Below are 12,973 nucleotides of genomic sequence, written 5' to 3' on the forward strand. Positions count from 1 at the left end.
CAAGAGGTGACAACTGGAGAGACTATTTCGATCCAGAAGTTAAATCTGTTTAAAGTTAACTAAATAAAGTTAACTGTGGTTGCCCACAGAAGGGAAAATTGATCATAGAACTAATCTTGCTCTCTAACGTGAAGGATGGTGGATAAGGTAAGAATAGGGATGTCACTAGTCAAAGTTAGAGTAAGGTCAATGTGTTCAGGTGAAGCCACCACCTCAGTTCTTCTTTTGGGTGCGGTTGAAAAAAGAAAGTACCACCCTATACCATGAGCCATCCACTCTCCTGTCTCACATGTTTATACAGTCATAGAATAAAACACCCATTTCACAATTTGTTAAAAGACAGATTATCAATAGCAAGCTTTACTTCTATTACCTAAATTGAGAGATCAATGGCTACATGATTTTTATGGGCTCTGACAACTGTGCATCCAAGCCAAGTTTCACACTTGTCTTCTCTCGGTACCTTCTTCACGTCCCAATCTGGTCCTGCTTTCAGTAACCACAACCTCACCGCTAGTCCCTCTCCTCTGGTTCTTTCTGCCTGCGCCTTCCGGATCAACAAGTCTTTTTCTCCACTGGTTTCTCCACTCTCTCATTTCAGATTCACTCTAAACCTCCTTCTAGAATGGTCCAGATCATCTCCCCTGTTCACCCAAACCAGGTTCTGATGCTGCCGACGGTATCTGCCTTAGAAATGAAAGCTCTATCAGGGTAGGCCCCTTGTCTACCTTGTCCCATTCCATATCTCCAGTGCTTAGGACTGTGTGAGTACATAGTAGCCCCCAAAGAGGTATTTGCTGAATGAATACATGAGAGATAAATGACTAAATGAGATCAGAATTTAAAGACATCCTCTCAGTTTCTTCCAATTCAAAATCTGTGCTCTCACTCTGTACTGGCAAAGCCAGAAGGCACCCCCAAAGGCCCTATGGGACTCTCTGAATTGAGTTCTCAAGAATGATTTGGCCTGGTCTTGCAGAGAAGTTTCCCACGTGATTGCAGCAATGGTCTGGTTATGGAGACAACCCAAAACTGCTGTGAAATGTGGTTAAATAGTCCCTACTCTTCTGCCTCCCTAGAGGAATTTCACCCTGGTAAGCCCCTAGTAATCAACGTGTCTGCACTTCTGCACACCAGCCAGCATGCACAGCTAGAGAATCCTTTCTTCCTCTCTGTTTGAGTCCCTATTGATTCTGTAGTCGGGGAGGAATCAAAGCGCTCTCCAAATACCAAACATCCCATATGGCGGTGTTATCACCACCCTTACTACGGAGATGCTCGGCCTTTCCACCTCAGCTCGCCGGAGTCTGGCAGAACACGACGCACTCTTTTGCTGACCTATCTGTGCTGACACATTCGTTGTCCTCTCTCCCTTTGTGAACTTATTAATTTTGTTGAAATAACATATCTACGTGCATAAACACAAGTTTCATTTTCTTATGCGTCCTCGTAATCATTACGAGGAGAATAATTTATGGTCCACTAAAGAGGAATTCTTAAGCTTAACTGTCTTAATTGGGAATTCAGATGTTCCTCTTTTACTGAAAAGTACAGAGCTGTTCAAATTAGACTGGAAATTTGGGCCAAAACAAATGTACCTACACAAGACTTGCAGAGTCTCGGGTGAAAAGCATTAGCTGAAGCCAGACAAGTCGCCGTGGGTTTGTCTCCTTGATGCCAAATCACGCTCTGACTCTTTTTCCTTCTACATTGCAACCTTATGATGTGGTTCAAGGGTTGAGGGACTCACCCTTGTGAAAGGAAGCTTATTTAGTAATGGGAGGACAAGATGAGCCTAGCAGCGCAGCTCATATGTGGAGCTGGACCATTAGAGATTCAGTGCAGCTCCAGGGGGCCAGGAAGCTGGCCTTATCCAAGGTCCTCGCTGTATCTCAGGAGTCAGGCAGCCGGGGGTGGGGATGAGGCTCTGTTCTCACATAAGGGCTGCTCCAAGGGACCCACGGGCCAGTGTCATAGACAGTTTTGACTTCATAGCTCTGTGGCGAATGGGTCTCTGACCTGCAGACTTCAGTCAGCCAGTTTCTCCAGAACTGGGATTACTCCATTAATTCTAATAAAAGCCATTCAGAAATATACTATACCTTTTTTGGATCCCAGAGGAAGATGAAACAAAGGAGGAAGAAGGGAAAAAACAGTTTTACAAGAATGGGATTGTACCATGGTTAGTGTCGTACTTTGCTTTTTTCACTTTGATCGTGACCATCTTCTCATAGCATTAAATACTCTTTTGGAATAGGACTTTTAAATCATCTCACATATAGCTCCTTGTAAAGACACCCTATGAGATGGGTACTAGTATTATCTAAATTTTATAAACTTGGACTTTGAGCTGTATAGTAACTTGCCCAAGGTCATACTTCAAGAAAATAGCAGAGCTGGAGTTTGAGCCAAGGCAGTCTGGAGCCTGCTGTCTTATCGACTGTGATCTACAGCCCCTGAATCATACGGTTACCATAATTATATTTCATCCTCCTCCCAATGTTGGATGGGTATATGTGTATGTATACAGACACACATATATGTATGTAGTGTTATACATACACACATATGTATGTGTGTGCATACATACATATACACACACACATATATATACACACCTGCAAATGTACATATATATATACACACACACATACATGTATATTAACTTCAGATCCATGTTTAATGATGGCTGCTTTTTATTAAATACCTTCTTATTCTTATTAAAAAATAAAAAATTATGTTTTCCATTGAAAAAGTATGTGATCTCATGGTTGTCTAGGACCCTTCCATGCTTCTTGATTCAGTATTATTTCTCAAATGTTTACTATTGGTAAGTTTCAAGCATGCTACTGTCTACAGAAGAAAGGTTCTTCAAAATAGTATTATTTACAAATAAATGCCCCCTCCCTCACAACCACCACCCCCAAAAAAGGGACACACAGAGACACCATTTCTCAGAATCAACTGGCAAAGACTCTTTGTTTTCAAAATTCTCAGCGCTGGCAAAACTGTATGGAAGTAAGTCTGTCATATACTGCGCCTCTGGAAATATAAACTGGTCTGACTTTATTGGAAAGTAATTTGGCAACAAGTATCAAGAGTCTTAAAACTTGAAAACTCTTAAATTCAGCAATTTACTGCTAAGGAACTATCCCAAGGAAACCATTAATAATGGCAACTAACATGAAGCCATAAGAACATTCTTGGTAGCATAAAAGCAAAAAAAAAAAATTAGAAACAACTTAAATGTCCAACTAGAGAAGATCAATTAAATGTATTTTAGGATATGTATTCAGTGGTATGCTATATATTTGTAGGTAAATAACTTGTAATGAAAAGATGTTCATTATTGCATTGTTAAGAGGAAGAAAAAGGTTAGGTGATAGCACGTGTTGCATTGTTCACCACTACCATCTGATGGTCGTCTCTCTAGCTGAATTTATAAATACAATGATCAGAGTTATCTCTTTCTTATTAATGCCTTGTCACCATCCAAGTCAGTGAGCTCAAAAGGAATAGAAACTAATTTCTTTCCCACAAAAAAGCAAGGGTTCCATTTTTATAAAGAGATGGAGAGAATAAACAGATGGAGGACACGTGAATCTACAGATGTATGTTTATGTTTTGTCTGTGTGTGCGTGTGTGTGTGTGTGAACAGACATGTAAACATCCCCACCACTACCTTGGAGATTTTACAATCAAATGATAGTTATTTTCGGTTAAAGATTTCGGAGATATTTACCTGTACCACGTGCTTTCATCACAATGGAGAATCATAAGCAGTCAGCTCCTTCCCAGCAGATCTTTTCACACAGATTTTGCTTGAGCAGAAGGGGAGACAGTAGAGAAACTCAATATAAAAAGCCTAGACCTGTAATTACAAAAACAATATTCCCACTGAGTTAGGCAGTTTTCTGTGGTCTTCATTCACATTAGCTGAATTCTCAGAAAAGAAAAACATATTTGCATAATCTCTCTCCCTCCCTATCTCTCTCTCTCTCTCTCACACACATGTACACACACACACACACACACACACACACACACACAGAGACAACACACACACGACAATTCAGAATACCAAAAACTCAGCAAGCAGACACATAGCAGGTCCTCATCTCTGAGGATGAGAGGGCTCTGCCTGCCAAGGGGGGTTGCTTCCCAGCCCATCTCCTGACCTTAGGAATAACACCATCAAAATAACCCTATTCCTTCCCCTCCTTCTCTGCCTATTGATCCCAAAACTTCTGAGAAATGAAAAACAGTTAGTTCTTCCCCAGAAAATGTCAGAAACATTACTGAATCTGACGCTTTCTAAGATTCTTTCTAGCCACAAAGGTAAGCAAGTTTGGTACATGTATTTACCATAACAGCCTGACTTTCACTTTAGAAACTGTACGTGCCCCTCTGTTGATGACCCAGGTGAAGCACAGTATCACTGATACCCAAAGTCATCACGGACATTTATTGAACACTGACTATGTTCCTGGCACTGTGCAAATGCTTTACATACAATACTCCACTCCACCGCACCCTGTGAGGTAGCTAGTAATCATTATTATCTCTGTTATTGACAAGAAAACTGGGCATTTGTAGGGCTAGCAGATGTTAAAGGCAGTATTTAAGCTACTATCTTTCACGCAAGCTATGCTCATAATTCCAGTGCTATATCACGTCTCCAAAATTGATCTGATTATCAACACTCTTGTACTTATTATAAAAAAGTTAAATATTAATTCAATGTCACCTTATTTTTCCCCAGAGTCAATATGTCACCTACGTCTTAGCATTAACTAACTCTTTTTGGATTTGATTGTCCTTTGATTTTAGTTTCCAAGCTAAATTGAAATCAACATGATCATATTTCCATCAGGAGTAAATTTATAGTTATTTCAGTAAATTTAAAATGTCGATTAATCCCAAATCCAGATGCCAAAACACTAAGGAAAAACCTAAAGTTGAAGTCCTACCCAAATGGCTAAATTTCATTAGAAAGAAGGCAGATGATAAAATCAAGAGCCATAAGTGAATCCTTACTTTAAAATATGGAAGAGAGGAATTTCTATATATTATGTCCATGGAATAAAAAAACCACTTAAACATTTTAACCTATTTACAAACTCTACCTACTATAGGTCTTAGGATGACTGCGTACAAAATAGACATGGGCGTATCAAGAAATCAACAGTTATTTATGGGTCACACATTAATGTCCCTTTTGTACCTGCGTACGTATGCCATTATTTGTTTGCACTATTCTGGTTATGCCTCTGTGCCTCTGAACCTGCCATGCCCTCTGATTAGCAAGCCCTTCCCCTCCTTGCCAACTAGAAAATGCCTACTCATTCTTCAAGGCCAACCTCCAATCTCAATTCCTTTTGATGTCTTTCTCCACCTCTCCTGACGTTTTCTGGAAATCCAAGCAGAGGGGGTTCTGCCCCCTCCTATGTTTCCCTAGCTCAGCGATGGCACCGACATCACCCTGACATCGTCCTTTCCAAACTATGCCCCATTCCCAACCAACCAGTCATTGAGTCTGCCACCAGCACACACCCTTCCCCTTCTCTCCCGACCACCACCTCCGCTCCAGGCTGCCCACCATCCCGACTCATCTGGACTATTCTGCTGGCCTCCCATTTAGTCTCCCTGCTTCCTCCCCTGCCACCCTACAGCCCCTTCTCCTACAGCCCATCCTCAGCACCTGCCCAAAGCACTGCAGTGGCTTTCTACAGAGCTTAGATTCTGACCATGGCTCCCAGGGCCCAGTGGGATGCAGCCCTTCCATTCTTTTCCAGCCTGCATGCAGCTCCTCTGCCTTACTTTTCATTCCTGAAAAGTACCTAGCTCTTCTAGGCCTCAGACCCTTTGCACATGATCTCCTCCTTGCTGAGACTTCTCCCCGAATCACCCACCTTCTTCATCAAATGACCTTGTACTCTTTCCTCCTTCAGCTCAGTCCTCTTCTCCTCAAGGGAGCCTTTCCTGACCTCCTCGGCCAGGTCACTACCCCCTACTACATGCTTTTACAGAATCACTCTCTCCCTTGTTACACTGGTCACCTTTGTAATTTTACTTTTTTTTTTTTTGCTAAATTCACGATGAATGCTTGTTTCCCCCACTAATTAGTAAGTTCCAGGAAGGCAGAACTGTGTCAAGTTCTTGCTCATGCTTTTATCCTCATTGTTCAACACAATGCTGGGCATGTTATAGGCACTCACTAAAAATCTGTTGAATGAATAAATGAGAAGAGGAGGGAGGGTGGGGAGAAGGACATCCCTTCTCATAATTTAATGAGTGTTTGTTGCATCAGTCTTCTGATGGCTTTTCAACACACAGAGGACAAGGTCCGCCCTCCTGAGAACAGCAGGCCAGCCTCCTGTGATCTGACCTCAGCCACGATGGCCCTCCTCCAGCTGCACTTGACACTCAGCCCCTCTGAATCCCTGTAGCTCCCTGACCAAGCCTGCCTGGTTCCGGCTCCTGCCCACACCCTGGTCTATTCTTTTCCCTCTGCACTTTTCCCTCTGATCATCTTTTCAAACTCAGATTCACGCTTCAAGTTTCAGAGCTAGGGCTGATTGTCTGTGAAGACCTCTCTTAAACCTTCTGGGGAGCTGAGGTCCCCTTCTCCCATTTTTCTACAATACCCTGTACCTACTCCTATTAAAGCAATTATCATATTTTCTTCTACTTGTGTCTTAGGCAAGTTCATCTCTCCCAGTACATTGTTAAGTCCCTTAAAGGCAAGAGGGGGTGGGTACCGCCTCATCCCACTCTCCCCAGAGTTTAGCATAGCAGCCTGGCACATAAATAGTCAGTAAATAAATATTTGTTGAATGAACAAAAGAAAGTTTACAGATATATGAAATATGTGTAAAGCTCCAGAGTTGCATATTTAAAATATCAATATATTATTAATATAGTATATTTAAATTATTATTAAATGTTGTGAGGCATAATGGTTACAAATTCATCTGTAAAATGGGCATAATAACACCCACCTCACACAGTAATTGGGAAAATTAAATAATATATATGTATATATATTACCATATGCATATAATAATATATAAGCATATTATGTAAAATATTTATATTCAAATAATATATAAGTGTATATATTATCATACACATAATAATATATATAAGTATATATATTATATATATATAAAAGTAAATATAAGTAAAAAAAAAAAATTTTTTTTTTTTGGCTGCACGGCATGCGAGATCTTAGTTCCCCAACCAGGGATCAAACCCATGCCCCCTGCAGTGGAAGGGCAGAGTCTTAACCACTGGACCACCAGGGAAGTCTCCATAAGTAAAATATTTAGTACAGAGTTCAGCATACTGGAAGCACTCTATAAACATTATCATTAGGGCAACCAAGGTGAATTTATAATTCATGCTTCAAATTTAACAGTTTTATTTGCCAACATTTTTTCCTATTAAAACATTAATTAGCATTAGCATCTCTGTAAGGCCATAGAAAGGTGATCAGAGAGGTCCTCAGCAAACTAAGGATAAAGGAGAGTTTTATTCACTACAGCTGAAGGGCAAATTATTGTTTCAGTAATCTGCAATGTATGTGTAAAGGCACAGACACTTCAACAGGAAAGAAGCATTTCTGTCCAAAAATTATCTATAAAATCTAAACGATAGAAACAACAAATATTATCATTCAAGCGCTATAAACGTTTAGCTGAAATAATTAGAAACACTTATTGTGAATTTCTTTTGATAAAAAAACAAGATAGTGATACATATTCATCCATTTCTTTTAATTACTGGACAGACTTTATAAATATAAATATTATGTATTTGTCTAATGAATATGCCATAAAAACGTTTGAATTATCAGCCAACACATTCCACGTGTTGTCTATTAGATGCTATTCTGATTTAGAATTGCTAAAATTTAACAGACTCTGTAAAGAGGGGGAAAGAAGCAAGATAATTCTGCAACAGGTTTTTTAGGAAAAATAATGTAAGAATGAACTGTTTACAAATGCCACCATTACACAGTTGAGCAGAATATACTGGCAATAGTTTATTCTGCAAAGCAAACTTATAATTTAGTCTTATATTGCTCTTTCTGTTGCACACTTGCTGAATTTAAATAACAAATACTGAACAATTTTATATATACTGTGTGCTACTGAAATATAAGGTACTATCATTATTGCATTTTGAGATTTCTATTCTCAATTCATCTTTATCTCTGTGATAAATGATAAAACCCAAAGCAAGTTAGATTTCTAATTGGGGCTTAACCATTTTCTGAGAAGTAATAGAGTTACAAAGGGGAAATATAAAAATGCTAACTTCTTTTTTTCTTTTTTTTATTGAAGCATAATGGATTTACAATGTTGTGTTAGTTTCAGGTATACAGAAAAGTGATTCATCTATACGTATACATATGTGTGTGCGTATATATATACTCTTTTTCAGATTCTTTTCCATTATAGGTTATTACAAGATATTAAATATAGTTCCCTGGGCTATACAGTAGGTCCTTGTTGTTTACCTATTTTATATATAGTAGTGTGTATCTGTTAACCCCAAACTTCTATTTTATCTAAATTTATCTAAACTCTAAATTATCTAAATTTACTTAAATGCTAAATTCTTAACTGTTTTACCAGTAGGATATTAAACTACTTTTAAACTGAATTAACTGAATTATAATTCTATTCATTGGGCACAACTATTAACCAGTTTAACATAATGCAAATCTATTGTGCTTTGCAACATAATTAAGATGAAAACGTAGGACAAACAAATTTAAAAAAAAAAAAAAAAAAAAAGTTTTAATTTACTTAGATAATATTTCTCTGAATTTCCTGTTAATTTCATTATCATGATTCTTGTGTTTGTGTCATAAAATCTGGTGAAATCTTAGAAATTTACAAGGCAAAATTCCTCTTTATTTATGCTGGTCCCTCAACTGGGAATGCCCTTCTTACTAATTCAAATGTTACTCTTCCTTTAAGATTCAGCTCAGATGTCACCTCCTCTGTGACATGCTTCCACATATACTGTTATTTGTCCTGTCATGTAATGAATGACCCATTTCCCTCTCTACACCGTGAGATCCTAAGAGTCATTATCAGGTCTCTGCATTTTTCATAACAAACTGCACATTCCTTTGCACATTAATATTCTCAGTAAAGACTGGTTCGATGTGTCAACGAACACACACATTTTGATACCCTTCAGACTATGGTGAAAATGTTGCTACTTGTGATCTAAAGTTAAAGGTTAAAGAAAAAAAATCCATTTTTAGTGAAATGAAACTCTTAGCATTTTCACTTCCAGATGCATCAGCATTGCATAAAAAATGTTGAAACTATTTTAGAAAACAGACATTCTGCACATTTTCCTCTTGGAGAATTAGTCTGAAAAATACCAAGCCACACAGTGGCCTCTGGGTGTTCTCAGGACAAACGTGCAGTTGGCTATTGATTCCACACACTCCTTCAATGGAAATCCAGAGGAAGACTCAACCTCCACCACACGCCACACATTACTCTATGCAGTTGCTCAAGAGTAAGCCGAGGACCCCCTGGAGACGTCTGCCCTCCCCTTCCAAGACCGGCCAGCACTTTAGTGATGATGCATCTGAGCAGGAGAGAACTTTGGTACCCAGAGGAGCACCACACCAGTCCTGGCACACGTTTTCCACTTTCATTGTCATTCTTATTCCCACATGGACCAATCTCTCACATATCGCCTTTTAATTTTTCAAGACTGAGCCTCTGTGATAGTTTGCCTGGCTGTGTCACCTATGACATCATTATACACATGCCAAATCCCTCCTCACTCAAGGCCACGTTCTGCTCAGAAAAGAACAGTGGGCAGCAAAAGAACAAGTTTCTCCTAATAAGCTATCCAAGCTGATCGTCCACATTCGGAACTATTCATCACCATTGGGACAATAAATATGGAGTTTCCAGAAGATCACGCCAAACCTTACTTAATGGGCTCTCTTTTCTCCATGACCCAAGATTCTCTAGGCATTACATAGGAAGAGGAGTAGAGGGCTTCTGTGTCTCCTATCTCATCCCACTTCGGGGTTATTGTCAGCTTCACCCTATATCCTCAGCCACCCAAAGGACCCCAAGGATTTCCCTGTCATACCACATCTTTTAAACACTCGTGTGTAATGTCAAGACACTGGGGACTATGAAAAGGGACTATAGGGACTTCCCTGGTGGTGCACTGGTTGAGAATCCACCTGCCAATGCAGGGGACATGGGTTAGAACCCTGGTCCAGGAAGATCCCACATGCCGCAGAGCAACTAAGCCCGTGCACCACAACTACTGAGCCTGCGCTTTAGAGACTGCGAGCCACAACTACTGAGTCCGCACTCCACAACCACTGAAGCCCACGCGTGAAAAGCCCAGGCTCCGCAACAAGAGCAGCCACCGCAATGAAAAGTCCGCGCACCGCAACGAAGAGCAGCCCCAGGTCGCCACAACTAGAGAAAGCCCGCGCGCAGCAACGAAGACCCAACACAGCCAAAAAATAAATTAATTAATTAAATAAAATTACTTTTTTAAAAAAGGGACTATGATAGGAAATAGGTAGAATATGGGAGCAACAAGGGGAAATTCTGGTTTATGCTATCACCTTAAAATATTTGTATTTTACAAATGTAATAATGTACAACATGATGACTATACTTAACACAACTGTATGATATAGATGAAAGTTTTTAATAGAGTAAATTCTAAGAGTTTTCATCACAAGGAAAAAATAATTCTTTCTTTTTCTTTTTTGTATGTATACAAAATGATGAATGTTAACTAAACATTGTGGTAATCATTTCACAATACATGTAAAGTCAAATCATTATGCTGTACACCCTAAACTTCCGTAGAGCTGAACGTACCTCAATAAAGCTGGAAAATAATTTTTAACCCAAAAATATTTTTTGTACTATGCAAAATTTGAAATCTACAAAAGGATGCACACAACATGTATATAATCTATGAAGCATAGCAATAAAATGAACACCCATAAACGTACCATCTCATTTAAGACATTACCAGTAACGATGCATATACCTGTCTGCTACTTCCCTAAGCTCTCCCCCACCTCTTCTCCAGCAGTAACCACAATCCTGAACTTTGTATCATTCCCTAAAATATATCATTTAATTTTGCTTGATTCTGAACTTTATAAATAATTCTATCTTATTATATGTAGACTTCTGTGGCTAGTTTTTTTGCACACAATGTTGCTTCTAAGATTTAACTATGCTGTTGGTAGCAGCTGTGGGTTGTTCATTTTCACTGCTGTATAATATCCCTTGTGTGAATTTTTCAGTGTTCTGCTAATGGATTTTTAAAATTTTTATGTGTGAAATTTTCAGTGTTCTGCTAATGGATTTTTAAAATTTTTATGTGTGAATTTTTCAGTGTTCTGCTAATGGATTTTTAAAATTTTTAGTTTCTAGTGTTCATTTTATTTAATTATTTTACTAGAAACAATGCTGTTTCCAGTAGAAACAATACACATAAGCAAAGTTTCTCTGGGGTACTGCCTAGGAATGGATTGACTGGGTCATTGTATATGAATATTCACTCTTACACAATGCTGCCATATTGTTTTCCAAAATGGCTATGCCAATCTACACTCCTACCAGCAGTACACCCCATCATTTTTTAAACTGTGAAAACATTTTAAAATCAAGGAGAGCTATGGTGATCTAAAGCTGGTGTTCTTATTTTATTGGCCCAAGTTATGAATATTCATAAAGAAATAAACATCATATACCTCTCTCTCACACTGGTGAGTTTATATTTTGTTCCTCACTAAACAAAGCAAATGAGAACTACTTCCTAAGATACGTTTACTTTTCCACCTTCAAATGGGGCATTAACTAGTCACTTAGACTAGACTGAGGATGAATGATTTGAAGGCTCCACATGGCTTTATTTCCCAATCATTCAATTCTTTTTTTTTAAATTAATTTAGTTATTTATTTATTTTTGGCTGTGTTGGGTCTTCGTTTCTGTGCGAGGGCTTTCTCTAGTTGCGGCAAGTGGGGGTCACTCTTCATCGCGGTGCGCGGGCCTCTCACTGTCGTGGCCCATCTTGTTGCCGAGCACAGGCTCCGGACGCGCAGGCTCAGTAGTTGTGGCTCACAGGCCCAGTTGCTCCGTGGCGTGTGGGATCTTCCCAGACCAGGGCTCGAACCCGTGTCCCCTGCATTGGCAGGTGGATTCTCAATCACTGCGCCACCAGGGAAGCCCCCAATCATTCAATTCTTAAGCAAGGCGGCTACCAAAGGTGTCAAAGAATGATCTAGAATACTAAGGGTCCCAGGGACCAAAACTGCCCACTTGGAACAGGAAGTCATGTACAAACTTAAGCTACACAAAAGTATGGCAAATTGAGAGAATTCTTTAATTTCCTTCAATATTAAGAGAGAAACAGAGGATCTGTACTCAGAAAACTATAAAACACTGATGAAAGAAAACAAAGATAGCATAAACAGATAAAGAGATATACCATGCTCCTGGATTGGAAGAATCAATATTGCGAAAATTACTATACTACCCAAAGCAATCTACAGGTTCAATGCAATCTGTATCAAATAACCAATGGCATTTTTCACAGAACTAGAACAAGAAATTTTACAATTTGTATAGAAATACAAAAGACCCCGAGTAGCAAAAGCAATCTTGGGAAAGAAAAACAGAGCTGGAGGAATCAGGCTCCATGACTTCAGACTACACTACAAAGCTACAGTAATCAAGACAGTATGGTACTGGCACAAAAACAGAAATACAGATCAATGGAACAAGATAGAAAGCCCAGAGATAAACCCGCGCACATATGGTCACCTTATCTTTGACAAAGGACACAAGAATATACACTGGAGAAGAGAAGTCCTCTTCAATAAGTGGTGCTGGGAAAAATGGACAGCTACATGCAAAAGAATGAAATTAGAACACACCCTAACAC

The 12,973-nt window shown here is 39.1% G+C and overlaps 1 protein-coding gene across 7 annotated transcripts in view; it reads right to left on the reverse strand.

Annotated features, from left to right (window-relative positions):
* Positions 1–12,973, reverse strand: part of ATXN1 (ataxin 1) — a 396,430-nt gene that overhangs the window by 239,754 nt on the left and 143,703 nt on the right. For 6 of the 7 annotated variants that reach the window (XM_036868325.1, XM_036868326.1, XM_036868329.1 and 3 more), the window contains one exon: positions 3,743–3,871. The exons of the other annotated variant lie outside the window; for it this stretch is intronic. The gene's annotated coding sequence lies outside the window, so the exon portion shown is untranslated. The remainder of the gene's footprint in view (positions 1–3,742; positions 3,872–12,973) is intronic. 7 annotated transcript variants of the gene reach the window in all.

This window comes from Balaenoptera musculus, chromosome 11, assembly GCF_009873245.2.
Source record: "Balaenoptera musculus isolate JJ_BM4_2016_0621 chromosome 11, mBalMus1.pri.v3, whole genome shotgun sequence".
Classification (NCBI taxonomy): Eukaryota; Metazoa; Chordata; class Mammalia; order Artiodactyla; family Balaenopteridae; genus Balaenoptera; species Balaenoptera musculus.